Source organism: Cricetulus griseus, assembly GCF_003668045.3.
Source record: "Cricetulus griseus strain 17A/GY chromosome 1 unlocalized genomic scaffold, alternate assembly CriGri-PICRH-1.0 chr1_0, whole genome shotgun sequence".
Taxonomy (NCBI): domain Eukaryota; kingdom Metazoa; phylum Chordata; class Mammalia; order Rodentia; family Cricetidae; genus Cricetulus; species Cricetulus griseus.
The window spans coordinates 11,758,258-11,770,444 of record NW_023276806.1 but is presented as its reverse complement, the minus strand read 5'-3'; positions in this window follow the sequence as shown (position 1 = coordinate 11,770,444).

Genomic DNA, 12,187 nt, shown 5'->3' with positions numbered 1-12,187 from the left:
TGGCAATGCTTTCTACGAATCCTAGAGTTGGGAATATTTTCAATTCTGTAGGTCATATGGTATCTGTTGTAACTAAACAACTGTCAGAAAGTAGTCTTCGATGGCCTGTAAATGGGTAAGCAGACTTATGCTGATAAAGCTTGATTTATAAAAACAGAAGTTGGATCTGACCATAATCTATACATCTACAAACAAACAGTATTTGCAAACACTTGATCTAGAAAATGTAAGTATGAATGCTGGAACTGCAATAGCCAAGTGATTTTGAACATTTACTAAAAGTTACTTTATTGTCACTAGAGATTTTAAGAATGAGGTATAGTTGCTTTATTCGAAGGGTTTGTTAACTGAAAGTAGGGAGAAAGGACTGTATAAAGGTAAATTCTTTATTTAAAAAAACTGAAAATAATTGATTGCTTGCTTGCAAAGCCACTTTTCTGAGAACAAGTTTATACAGGAAATAATTGAATCTGAAACTCTAAATACATTTGATTTGATTTGTTTATAGTAGATATACCAAGAAGAACAAATAGTGAACTGACTGGTTCTAATATAGACATTGTGTGACAAGGCATAAGAAGATACTCTTGGAATGAGAGGTGATGGTGAATCTATCTGAGCAAATCTCTGCACAGAGAATTTGGGGCTGAGAAGATGGCTCAGTGGATAAAATTCTTGCTATGTCTGTGTGAGGATTCAAGTTCAGAAAACTCCCACTCATATTGCTGAGCAGATGTTGCAGTCTTTCTGTAATCCCAGCAATCCAAAGACAGAGGCAAGGGATTCCCAGGGAAAGCCACCTAGTTGGAATAGCCATAAGTGAGCTCTGAGTTCAAGTGACACTGTCTTAATAAATAAGTTAGAGAACTTCAAGGAAGATCCTTTACGTCCACCTTGGCCTCCCCAGAACATGCATGCATGTACACATGTATGACCCAAGCATGTTCCCACACATGAGAGTCTATGTTTAACCATGCATGTATTACAGTATATTAATAGACCCACAAATTTTGAAAAGGAGAAGAGGAAGAAGAGGAAAAAGAAAAAGGAGGAGGAGGAAGGGGAGGACGAGGAGGAGGAAGAGAAGAAGAAGAAGAAGAAGAAGAAGAAGAGGAGGAGGAGGAGAAGGAGGAGGAGGAGGAGGAGGAGGAGGAGGAGGATGAGGATGAAGAAGAAAGACAAAAATGTCTGTCATCTGCTACGTGCATCTGGAAGCTTTTTCAATCTACAGCAGAAAAGTCAGGTGACCAGGAAGGTATCTGTCGGGGAGCTCAGGGTGATGCCTTTCCTGGGGTCTTCTAGTAATTTGCATTGACCTCTATATACCACTTAACTTCTATTTGATGTGTCTCCCAATTTATACAATAAAGAGAATAAAGAGATGTCTGTAAAGTGGTTTGAAGGCAGCAGTGAAAGGGCCCTCTGAAACTCAGGATATCTGAATTTCAAAGAGTTAGGAGGACACTTTGGCTGTTCAGAATACATTTTAAACCACATAAGTGGACACAGTGGTATTCTGTGAATGCCACATTACTCGACAGTATTCCAGAGAGCCAGGCAGATGAGGAGGACATGAAAATTTAATTTTAAGTGGAACCTTCTAATTAAAATACATATGAGAACAAAAAAGGGAAGGAAAAGTTTTGAATGGAAAGTCGTTTTGTGATATTAATGCAGATTTGTGGAAATAAGTTACCCTAGATATTTATGGAGGCACTTTCAGCTATAATCAAGGCCCAGTCTCTACTTTTTGTGTGTTTTACTTACTTTCCCTCATAGTCTGTTTCATTGCCATATTGTGTTCTTTGTTTTGGTACCCCAGCCTGAACACATTTTGAAAGTCCAGGTGACCAGTATCAGAGGAGAGGCATAGGAGGTGCAGTCAGGGTGAATTCAATGTCAGAACAGGTTCTTGTGTCATCTGTTTCCTTAACCTTCAGTTTCCTCATGAGGAGGGAGACAGCACACATCCTACAATTTTTAGAAAGAACAAATACAAAACAAAATTATATACTGAAGAAGAAAGTGGTTAATGGATTTAGATGTTCAGTAGTCAAGAGTTTGAAGGATGCTCATGGAGATCCTTGGTACCATATTCAGTAAGGAAAAGCATGTGGGAAAACAGCCTGTATTACCCATGCTAGCTACCTCAGGATGCTCAATTCAGAGGCTTCAAAGGTCTACAGTGTTTGATTTTATAAATGTCCAAATCTTGTGAGTAGCAGTTTGATTCTTCTAAACCCATAACTCTCCAGAAAGAAAACATCTGTCTGTATCACCAACGGTGGGGTCAACTAAATGGAAAGTTGGAAAGAGTATCTATGTGACCCTTCAAAGACCTTTCTCCATCCCCCACCAGATGAACCTTCTCTCACATTTTACCTACAAGAAGAGACTTTGAGAGAACATCTCAAGGCATATGGGTGGCCATGAATTTCCCCTTGACTCACAGGCAGATAAAAGCAATTTGACTCCTTGTCACCAGGAAACAGGTCGTCTTTGCCATGGTCTTTTGATCTTTTGTTGCTCCTATGAGGCTCACACATCATTGCTTTGCCACTTTAGGCCATTAAAACCATTTGGCTCCTTTATATATCTGCTAAACATAGACACTGAAATGAAGAAATACAGTCTAAATAAAGACACCAATAACAGCTTGCAGGAAGTATTGAAAACAGTTCTGCAGAGGTTGGGAGCCTATGCCTTTTCCACCACGGGCTTTAAAAGTGTTTCTTTTGATTGTCGGCAAGGTCACCTCACCCCAGGTGCGGAATTAGAAATTGTGAAGACTATTGAGCACCGACTGTTCACAGTAGAGCAGCTAGAGGTTATTAAGCAAAGAGAACCTCAAAGCCGTCGTCTGCTCTGGGGACAGAGGGACCTGTGAGTGCTCCTGCCTCTTGTTCTGCAGACCACCCGCCTTGGCAGCCAGAGTTTGTGTCACCTCTATTCTTAAGCTGCTAGTGTAGGGACACACAGAAAGGCCGTGAATCGGAGAGTTGGGATGATCCAAGACTGACAAACTGACAAACCTTCCAGAAGCTGGACACGGGAGGTTCTTCAGAGGTCAAATTACCCACAGTGCAATGATCTAAACAAATGTCTCAGTGTAGTGGATAAGCTCAAGGGTTTTAGATCTAAAAAGAGTTGAACTTCATTTCTGTTCTATGTGATCTGGTATCTTTCAAGGGGTTGCTCTCTATTCCACTAACTGTAATTAGCATCATTACTGCCTTGGATTGCTGACCAGGGCACATACTTCACGTCTTGTTCAGGCACAGTGTGAGATTTACTCATGGGTTTGTGGAGGTCACTGGCATTGGGCAGTTTACTTTGTGCTGTCCTGCTTAGTTGGGTGGTTTAAAGCTCTGCTTCCCATACACAGGAGCTCTCTTTCTTTTGGTCCTCATCTCTGACCACCCCTTGCTTGGTAATTGGAGAAAGGAAGTCTGGAGTGGAGGTTTCAGGTCACTGTTAAGAGAACCCATGAAGACAAAGTTAGCACTTTCTGTAGTATTGAGGCTGGGAAGTGTGCTTGGGAAACTCTCAGAACTTAGAATCATTTCCTCTTTAAAGTCATCAAAAGGTCAGCAGTGTCCAGCTCCAAAGAACAATAGGCAGGGGAGGGTCTCTAACTGCCCATGAAAGCAGGGACTGTCTTCCAGGTGTCCTACCTTCTCCGAGCTTCAAAGAGAGTAACAAAGTCTTTCCCTAACTACCTGCTAGGCTTTATTCCACAGGCCTCTCTGCTCTTCTCATTGGTCTTTAAAAGAAAAACATTGTTTTCCATCTTTCTCATTTCTCTCCTCTAGTCCTCTCTTCATTTCATCTTCCCCTCTGCTGTCAGGCTTTATGCCGATTTCAGTGGACCCTCCCAAGGGTGCTTAGCAGGGCTATTGTCTCCGGCTGAGGTTTCCTCATGCCCTCTGACCAGTAACAGAACGTAGGACAAAAGGTCACTGCTTCAAGTAACAGTATGGGCCTCTGTGATCACTTCATTTCACCGACTTGCTCATTTCATTTCTCTCCTGTCCGTTATATCTCATCCTCTACAAGGAGTTACTTAGGCATACTATTCTGGGTTTTCTTCCCTCAATAAATCCTTTAGTGCATTTTCTTAAAGTGCAAAGCTGTATGAGGAGACAGAAATACCAGACCAATACCCATCAGCCTGCGGGGTCTCTGTCTAGGTTGGTGCCAGAATCCTGGATACTGCCATTGTCCTCCTAAACAGCAAACAATGGCCTCCACAGCTGGTAATTGACTGGTGAAAGGATTGTTGATCCCAGAATACCATCCAGGCCTCCACCTCCCTAAAATGTCACAATGGCATCTGAAAGTGGTTTCAGAGGACAAGGAGAAAGGGATCCACCAACATTTAGTCAAATACCCCACTACCATTTCATTGATTCTTTATGACTCCACCATATGACGTGACATCCATTTCCTGTTTCCTTATTCCTGTGTTGGGTCTAGTCTTCGCCTACCACCCACCTCTTCTCCATTTTCACTGCCGCTATCTTATTTCCTATGAAGGGTATCTCTCATATTTAACATATATTTCCTAGGACTAACATTTAAAAATGATCTGAAGCAAGAGTGTTAAAACAACAAAAAATGCTGTGTATGTTTGTACATGCTTTTAACACCAGTGGAAGAAGCAGGTGAATCTCTGTGAGTTTGAAGCCTGTCTAGTCTACACAGTGATTTCCAGGCAAGGCAGAACTACATAATGAAATCCTGTAGCATACAAAAGCAGAAATTAATTACCCACAGTGTTAGAGGCCAGAAGTCAGCAAACAAAGTGTTGACAAGTTCATGCTTCCTCAACAGGCAAGAATTTTATTCCATGCCTGTTTCTTAGCTCTGGTGCTGGTAATAGTCCTTGATTTGTGACTGGATAATTTCAAACTCTCCTTCAGTTTTGCCTTACTATCTCTTTCTCCTCCTTTCATGAAGAGAATGGATGTAATGGGCTGGGACCTATCAGAGTGTCCTGGGATTGACCAGGCATTTTCTCAAAGTTCCTCTTTCCACAGGAAGTTATACTCACAGGTCTTGAAGCTAAGGGCTTCAGTATAAATTTTGGAAGGACAGAATACAATTCACATTATTGTGTCAGTGTGTCAACTTGTGGCCCATGGCTCTTCATTTTGTGGAATCCTCTTTGCTCATTTGCCTGCCTCAAATTGGCTTCCTAAAATACATATCGAATCACTTAGCCCAGAATTTTATAAGCAGCCCAAATCTCATTGCTTCCAGGTAAAAATTTTTGAATTGTGTTTCAGACCTTGTCATGTTTGGGTTTTCCTGTGTTCTCTCCGGAATGTTATGCCATCCTCTAGCTCATGAGTATCCAAGGTCATCTATTGCTTTACATGATTTTCTAGGTAATAATCAATCCACCCTAGATTCTTCATAGTCTTATGTATTCTGAATTTCCAATTGCATGGTCCATTATTTACAAATAAATGATGCTGAGTAAATGATTTTAGAGAGGAATAAAGTGGCTAGTAATAACCTTTTCAAATATCTTTCTTATATTTTTTTAAGTTATAGAAAATAGCCATTGTTTCAAGACACACACTGGTCAGGTATGTGTACCTGCATAGTTAAGAAAGCAGGTTTTGGAACTTATTTGGTTTATTTGAATATTATGTGATATTGTGTACTAATATTTTCATATAGCTGACAGAAGCATGAGCTAATGATTTATGCAGTTATTGTCAAAATAAAAGTATAAAAAGTAGTAAATTGTGTGTGGAGGCAAACACTTTAATTGCTAAGGATGATTAGAAGTTCAAAGACACACTTTCTCTCCTAGTAAACTGCAAGTTATGTAGGAGAACCTCTGCGTTATCTCAAGTCCCCAAGGAAAGCCCTGATGTATATATCAGTAATATGGGTAGGAATAAAGTAAGATTTTGGTGATGAAAACTTTGATGGTGTGAAATTATTTCTGGGCTTCATGATAATCATCAAAGAATTGTTCACCCCAAAGAAAATAGCTGTAGGTCTATAAGATGACTCAGAAGGTGATGGAGCCTTGCTGTCAAGCCTTAGAACCTGGAACTTACCTAAAGGCAGGACAGAACTAACTTTTACAAGTAGCCCCCCACCTCTGCTGTGTGTGTACATCTGTGTGTGTGTGTGTGTGTGTGTGTGTGTGTGTGCTTGTGTGTGTGTGCTTGTGTGCACACATATATAAACAAATAAATGTATATAAAAGTGTTTTAAATTGTTGTTGGAACATTTAATAGAATTATCATTTGTATCAAATGACCTGATACCCTATGGGAACTACAAGTTAATTTCTTTAACCTCTTTTATATTCTCTGCAGTGTACAATTACATTTTTACATCATCATATCTATGGAGATTTGTAATATATCATTGTCTCCTTGTGACCACCCCATATTGAAATAGTTTACTTAGATTACAACCCAGAACAAAACCTAGAACAAAATTCAAGGGAGTTTGAATTGTGGCATTGGATTTAGGGCTAATTGCTCCAAACTTCACCTTTCATATAAGGCTGCTTATATATAAAGGTTCTTTTCTTAACTAAATTTACTCTTGAACATGATTAAGTTTCATACATGTATAAATTCTAATAAACATGTATGCAAAATGCATGTGTAATATATATGCTGTGAAATATTCTTGCCATTTTTTCTTCATAACTACAAACTTCCATTCATGGTATATTCTAGCATTTGGTCTAGAGCAGATGTTCATGAAATGGGGCACTATAATAATTATTCTATATTCAGCTTATGACAACAATAATGATGCATTGTGTTGCTGTTTCCTAAATATGTCTCTAGATATAATTTATGGGTAATATGACAGGGTTTTGGAAGGCTTCTCTTAGGATTTGTGTAGTAAGAAAGATATGAAATCATTTTCAAAAAGTTGGTTCTTAGGAAAAATGCATGCACATCAAAAAGTAAGATCCAGCATAGAATTTCTTCAGCTTTAAACAATGGGATCATTTGGTTTTGCCAAAGGGAGAAGTGTCAGGGAATAAAAATTTGGTCTTACATAGTGTCTCTCCCTTCTCTCTTTTTCCTTTGATGTACATTAGTTCCCATGGAAACTGTGTTGGGATGGCTTGAGAAGGACATCTACAAATGCAGTGTAAGGTCATTTTTATCTAATACTTTGAAATTTAAACCATGATTTGTGATATATAGTGAAACCTCCTTAACATATTCTGAAGGACTAGGAAAAGACAATCTCTCGAAAGCAGAAACAAGATGTGTGACTGCATTATGCCAGGGCTCAGCAAGTTCACCCTTGTTTCATGTTCAGGAAAACAAAACACCTCATCTCCCCAGTTTGCCTGCAGGAGACATGGCAATGCCTGCGACCCCAGGCAGGAGGAGTTGAAGACACTTGAAACGCTCTCCGCGTCCTTGCTGTGGAGCCTGTGAGGCAGAAACACATGTTCAAGGCTCTAAATGCTGCAATAACTAACAACACAAGGGCAGCAATGAAGCTGCAGGGGGTGTCTTGCTTTTATCCTCTTTCCACTTGAGCCTCTAAACTGACCTTCATAGGGTACTGATACCATTTACTTCCTTGATTTGCCAGTGCTTAACCTGTAAATTCCAGATGCATTTAAAGGGAGAGCTTTTTTGGAAGAGGAAACATGGTGCCCACAGATGGGTGACTCAGGGTCTGGAAGAACACAACTGACCCAGATTCTAAGGCATTTTCCCGAAAGAAGGAATGAAAGCCAACAGGGTGGGTTAGATAGTCTGGGTTTCAATCATCATTCCTTCTATAGCCATGGGAATTGGGCAAGGCAAGACTTTTCTGAGCCTTAGAATACTGACCTGAAGTCTGCTGAACAATTTGAAATGAGTGAATTTGCCAATAGGAGATAGGGTACAAGAAATTGCTTAGTACTAGCCAATGTTGTGAGTTAAATATTGGTATTGCAAAAGTGAGGTAGTTTGCCTACATATCTTTGGGGGCTTTTATTTGCTTGTTTTTACATGATTTCTTTGTGTCGTCTTGGCTGTTCTGGACCTTGCTCTGTAGAACAGGTTGTCCCAGAATTCAAAGAGATCGATCTGTCTCTGTCTCCTCTGTCTTTGCATAATACTCTTGCCTCATGCCATAGTTACGAGTGATTCAGAGGCTGTCTACAATGTGTATTTTTGTGAAAATTCCAGATGCTATGAACCTGACCATACTCCTTTATCATTCACTGTCACAACACTGCTAACCCTCTGTACACGGAGGAAAGGAGCAAGGCATTCTTCATGTCTACTGCCTACATAGTTCAGCCTTACGAGGTGCATAAATAAACATCTTAACATGTGTGATCTTGTGACCGAGAAGTGTTAAATTCCAGGAACTGTATTACTCCACCACTTTTATTTGTCTTTTGGAAATCACTTGATTTATGCCCAATCTCAGGATGCAATAAAAATGTGCAGGTATGCTCAACTAGAGATATTCAAACCTGTCAAATAAAAATTTTAGTTGCCCTTAAAATCTACAAATAAAAGTAACTTTTGATTAAGGATAATACTGCTTATATCATATGCTTTCCTATATTTAGCCACAAAAGCATACCCTAACAACTCCTTTTCAATACAATATGATGCATCACAGCCTTTACAGTGGATGTGGTGGAAAAGAAAATCTCTTATTGGCAAAGAAATTACAGAAGAATGTCAGTTTTAGCCCAAAGGAACTAACCCAGATGGACATGATAGAATAATATGAAAATTGACCGATGTAGGCCCCGGAGTTTCTCAGATATGGGTTATTTATGCTGACCATTCATTCTTTGTTTATGAACTGGAGAACTTCAGATGGTGTTCAGCTAGGATTATAAAACACAAAGTGCCAAAATAACATTCCAAAGTGTTGCAAGGGACTTTTCCAGCTCAGACTTCAGATCCCAGAGCATGGTATCCTTCCAAAAAAAGCTCCTCTGCATTTAGAAGCTAGAGGTGTGTATAAGCTGCTGCAGATTGAGGCTCAAAAGCACCTGGAGAATTTCCACTCCGTTAGCACTGTACTCAGAGTGGACCCTGTCAAACCTCAGCCCTGAGGTTTTGTCCTAGCTTAAATGAGGGAATGAAAATCTTCTCTAGCCAATGCTGAGCCAAGTCCAGATTCTCTCCTGTGTTGTCACAGTGAAAATATGCTCCTATGATCTTGGAGCCCAGGCAGCTGTGAGTGTACCTCAAAAAATGAAACATTGTTCTTGAAGTTTGTGTGTCTTCTTACGCACCTGTCATTTAATGTATTTGTATTCCAGGGTATTTTTCAACCTTGATTTTTCATCACAAAAATTGATCATGACCACAGGAATTTCCACTCATATCTCTTTGAAACCGCTATATAAGTGGGGATTGAGAAACCATCCCCACAGCAGCACTGAGGTGGATCTGTCAAGGAAGCAGGGACTAATCATTTTGACTACAGTATCTGGCCGGCTAGCACCAGATTTCCGTGTTTCTACCCCTGTCATCCCTGAGGTTATGAGGATGCTGAGGACCCATGGTCCCCATGCCAGTGTAGTTAGCATTTCAACCAGTGAGCGAAGCCCCAAATTCACATTTTTCATTCTTATTCTTGTAGTTTAAAACTATCATTTATTATTATTGCTCTTTAAATATAGTTTAAAGTTTGTTCAATATTGAAAATATAACATGAAAAGTGACAGTCAAAATGGCTAAGTGTGGGTTTATATAATAAAGTAAGCTTTTCTAGGAGGGTATGAACATAGTGGCATGATTGCAATCCTCATGTGAAACCTGCAGTTTCCCGGTGTGCATTTGTACTATCCATGTACATAGTTATCTGGGTCTTTCAATGTCTCATATCACAGCTTCACTCTCAAATATGACATATATGTATGGTGTGATTTCTGTAATATGTAAAATAATATTTTGTTACTGCGTATATAGGAACTACATATGAAACCATGTACATGCATGTGAAACTGCCCAGTGTTGAGGTTTTGTGGTTCCTGTGGGCCTGTCATGTTTGTTTGGTGATAACACCCTCTCCTTATTCATTGCCTTTCGTTGAATGATGACTGTATCTACATAGTCTGTTGAACACTTAGGATGTGGAAATACAATGAATATCCTCAGCCGGCTTTCAAGAATGTCACACTGTCATGGGGAAGACAGACTCCTCAACCCATAAGTGCATTTTAATAGTGACGCAGGGAAATACTTCACAGCAGGGATTAAGGGAAAAAAATGATCCAAATATTCAGCAACACTCTCCTCTTAGCACATGGAAGCCTTTCCTCATTTTTTTCTAACCTGATCTATCTTCTAAATAGTGACTCTGAAGATAATTTTTTACCTTAATAAAACCCCAAAACGGTTGCAAGTGCTGATGGGAAGGTTTTGATTTATGTCTCTAAGAGGTATGAAACATCTGACTTTCCTCGGCACCGCACGAAGATTTGTTGCTTGTGCTTTGCTGAAGCGTCACCCTTTAAAATTTTCTTTCCTTTTTATCATATTGCAATTGGGGAAATGGAGTGCTTCCTTGTGGTTTCTTTGTGAATTTTTAAGTACTCTCTCTCTCTCTCTCTCTCTCTCTCTCTCTCTCTCTCTCTCTCTGTGTGTGTGTGTGTGTGTGTGTGTGTGTGTGTGTGTGTGTGTGTGTGTGTACAATATCCAGAAGGCGTGCACCTCTGTGCACACTGGAAGCAGACAGGGACATGTGTGTCTCCGTGTTCTGACAGATGAACACAGCGCATTGCTACTCTGTGAGTGGGGTGTGGTTACAAAGTCATGCATTTTAAATGATCGTTCTTGGGGGTTTCACTGTGAAATAGGACTTGCCATAACTTCTCTTCCTATATAGAATTGTTGGGAATTTCAAACAAGATAATGCCAGTGGCTTATGAGGCAGAGTCAGCCACACAAAGCTGTCTGCTGAGGTGGGAGTCATCTGGGTGCATGTCAGACCCCCAGGCTCCTAAACAACAGGGGTGGCTTCTTCTGTAGGCCACACAGGATATGTGTTACATTCAGAGTTCTCTGCAAAGCACCTGGCACCTCTGTCAGAAGCCATGCTCTGCTCTCCCTGCTTCCACTGCAGGGCTTTGTTTCTGTCTCTGCTGATGTCTTTGAATTTGACACTTTCTCTGATGACAGCACAGGCTCTTCGTGAACTTCAGCTGTGCCATCAAATTCTAAGAGGCCTGCCCACATCCCTCCTCAGCTCCTCATGGGATCAATCCTGAGACCATCCTCTCTCCTCCAGCTCCCCATGTCTAAGACCATACCATGTTTTCAGTCAGTTTGTCTGTGTTTCTCCAAGGCAGCAGATACTGGAAACGTTTAAAAATATCCAGTTCTGTAATAATGGCAAAAATACTGAGATTTGATTTCCAAAATAGTTTAAGGCCTTGGAGAATAGCATACATTTTCTGGGCGTACTCACCTAAAGGAAGAAGGATGGGGTTTTATCTTTTAAATTTGTAGTCAAGGAAGGTTGTTAGTTAAAATGCTGTGATGTTACTTCCAATACTTTAGTGGAATGAAAAGGGAAAACACTGAGTCCGTCTAGAATTAAACACCTAAAATATAGTCTTTTTCTGAAAAGATTATGAGGGATGCACTGCCTATGTTTAAACAGATGGCTTTTACATCAGGCAAGATTGAGCTTGAGTTTCAACCATGGTTTTTAAGAGATCTATGATACAGGGCAAGGCACTGGGCCCCTCTGAGTCTCCATTTTCTAACATAAATGTTCCAGTACTGTTTATTTGTCTGTCTGTGTGTCTGTCTCTCTCCCCTGTCTCCTCTCTTCCTCTCTCTTCCTTTTCCTTTCTTATTCTTTTTCCTCCTCCTCCTCCTCCTCCTCCTCCTCCTCCACCTCCTCCTCCTCCTCCTTTTTCTTCTTCCTCTTCTTTTTGTTTGCTAAGACTGCTGTGGAGGGCTGCCAGAAACTGTCATTTTACTCTGACTGTAAGGAAACTTCTTTTAAGAACAAGATATGAAGTTTCTAATCGCACGAACTGACTTTCAAAGGCTGTAAAACTCCCTCCCAAGAATAAGGAGATAAACCCTCTCACCTCTGGATGATTCTAGAAGAATAAGGTGACTGCTAATAATAGCAGGTATGGAAAACAGGGAAATTTCACAGATTTCCAGAGGCCGACTGAGTTAACATGACAGAGGAACATCTGCAG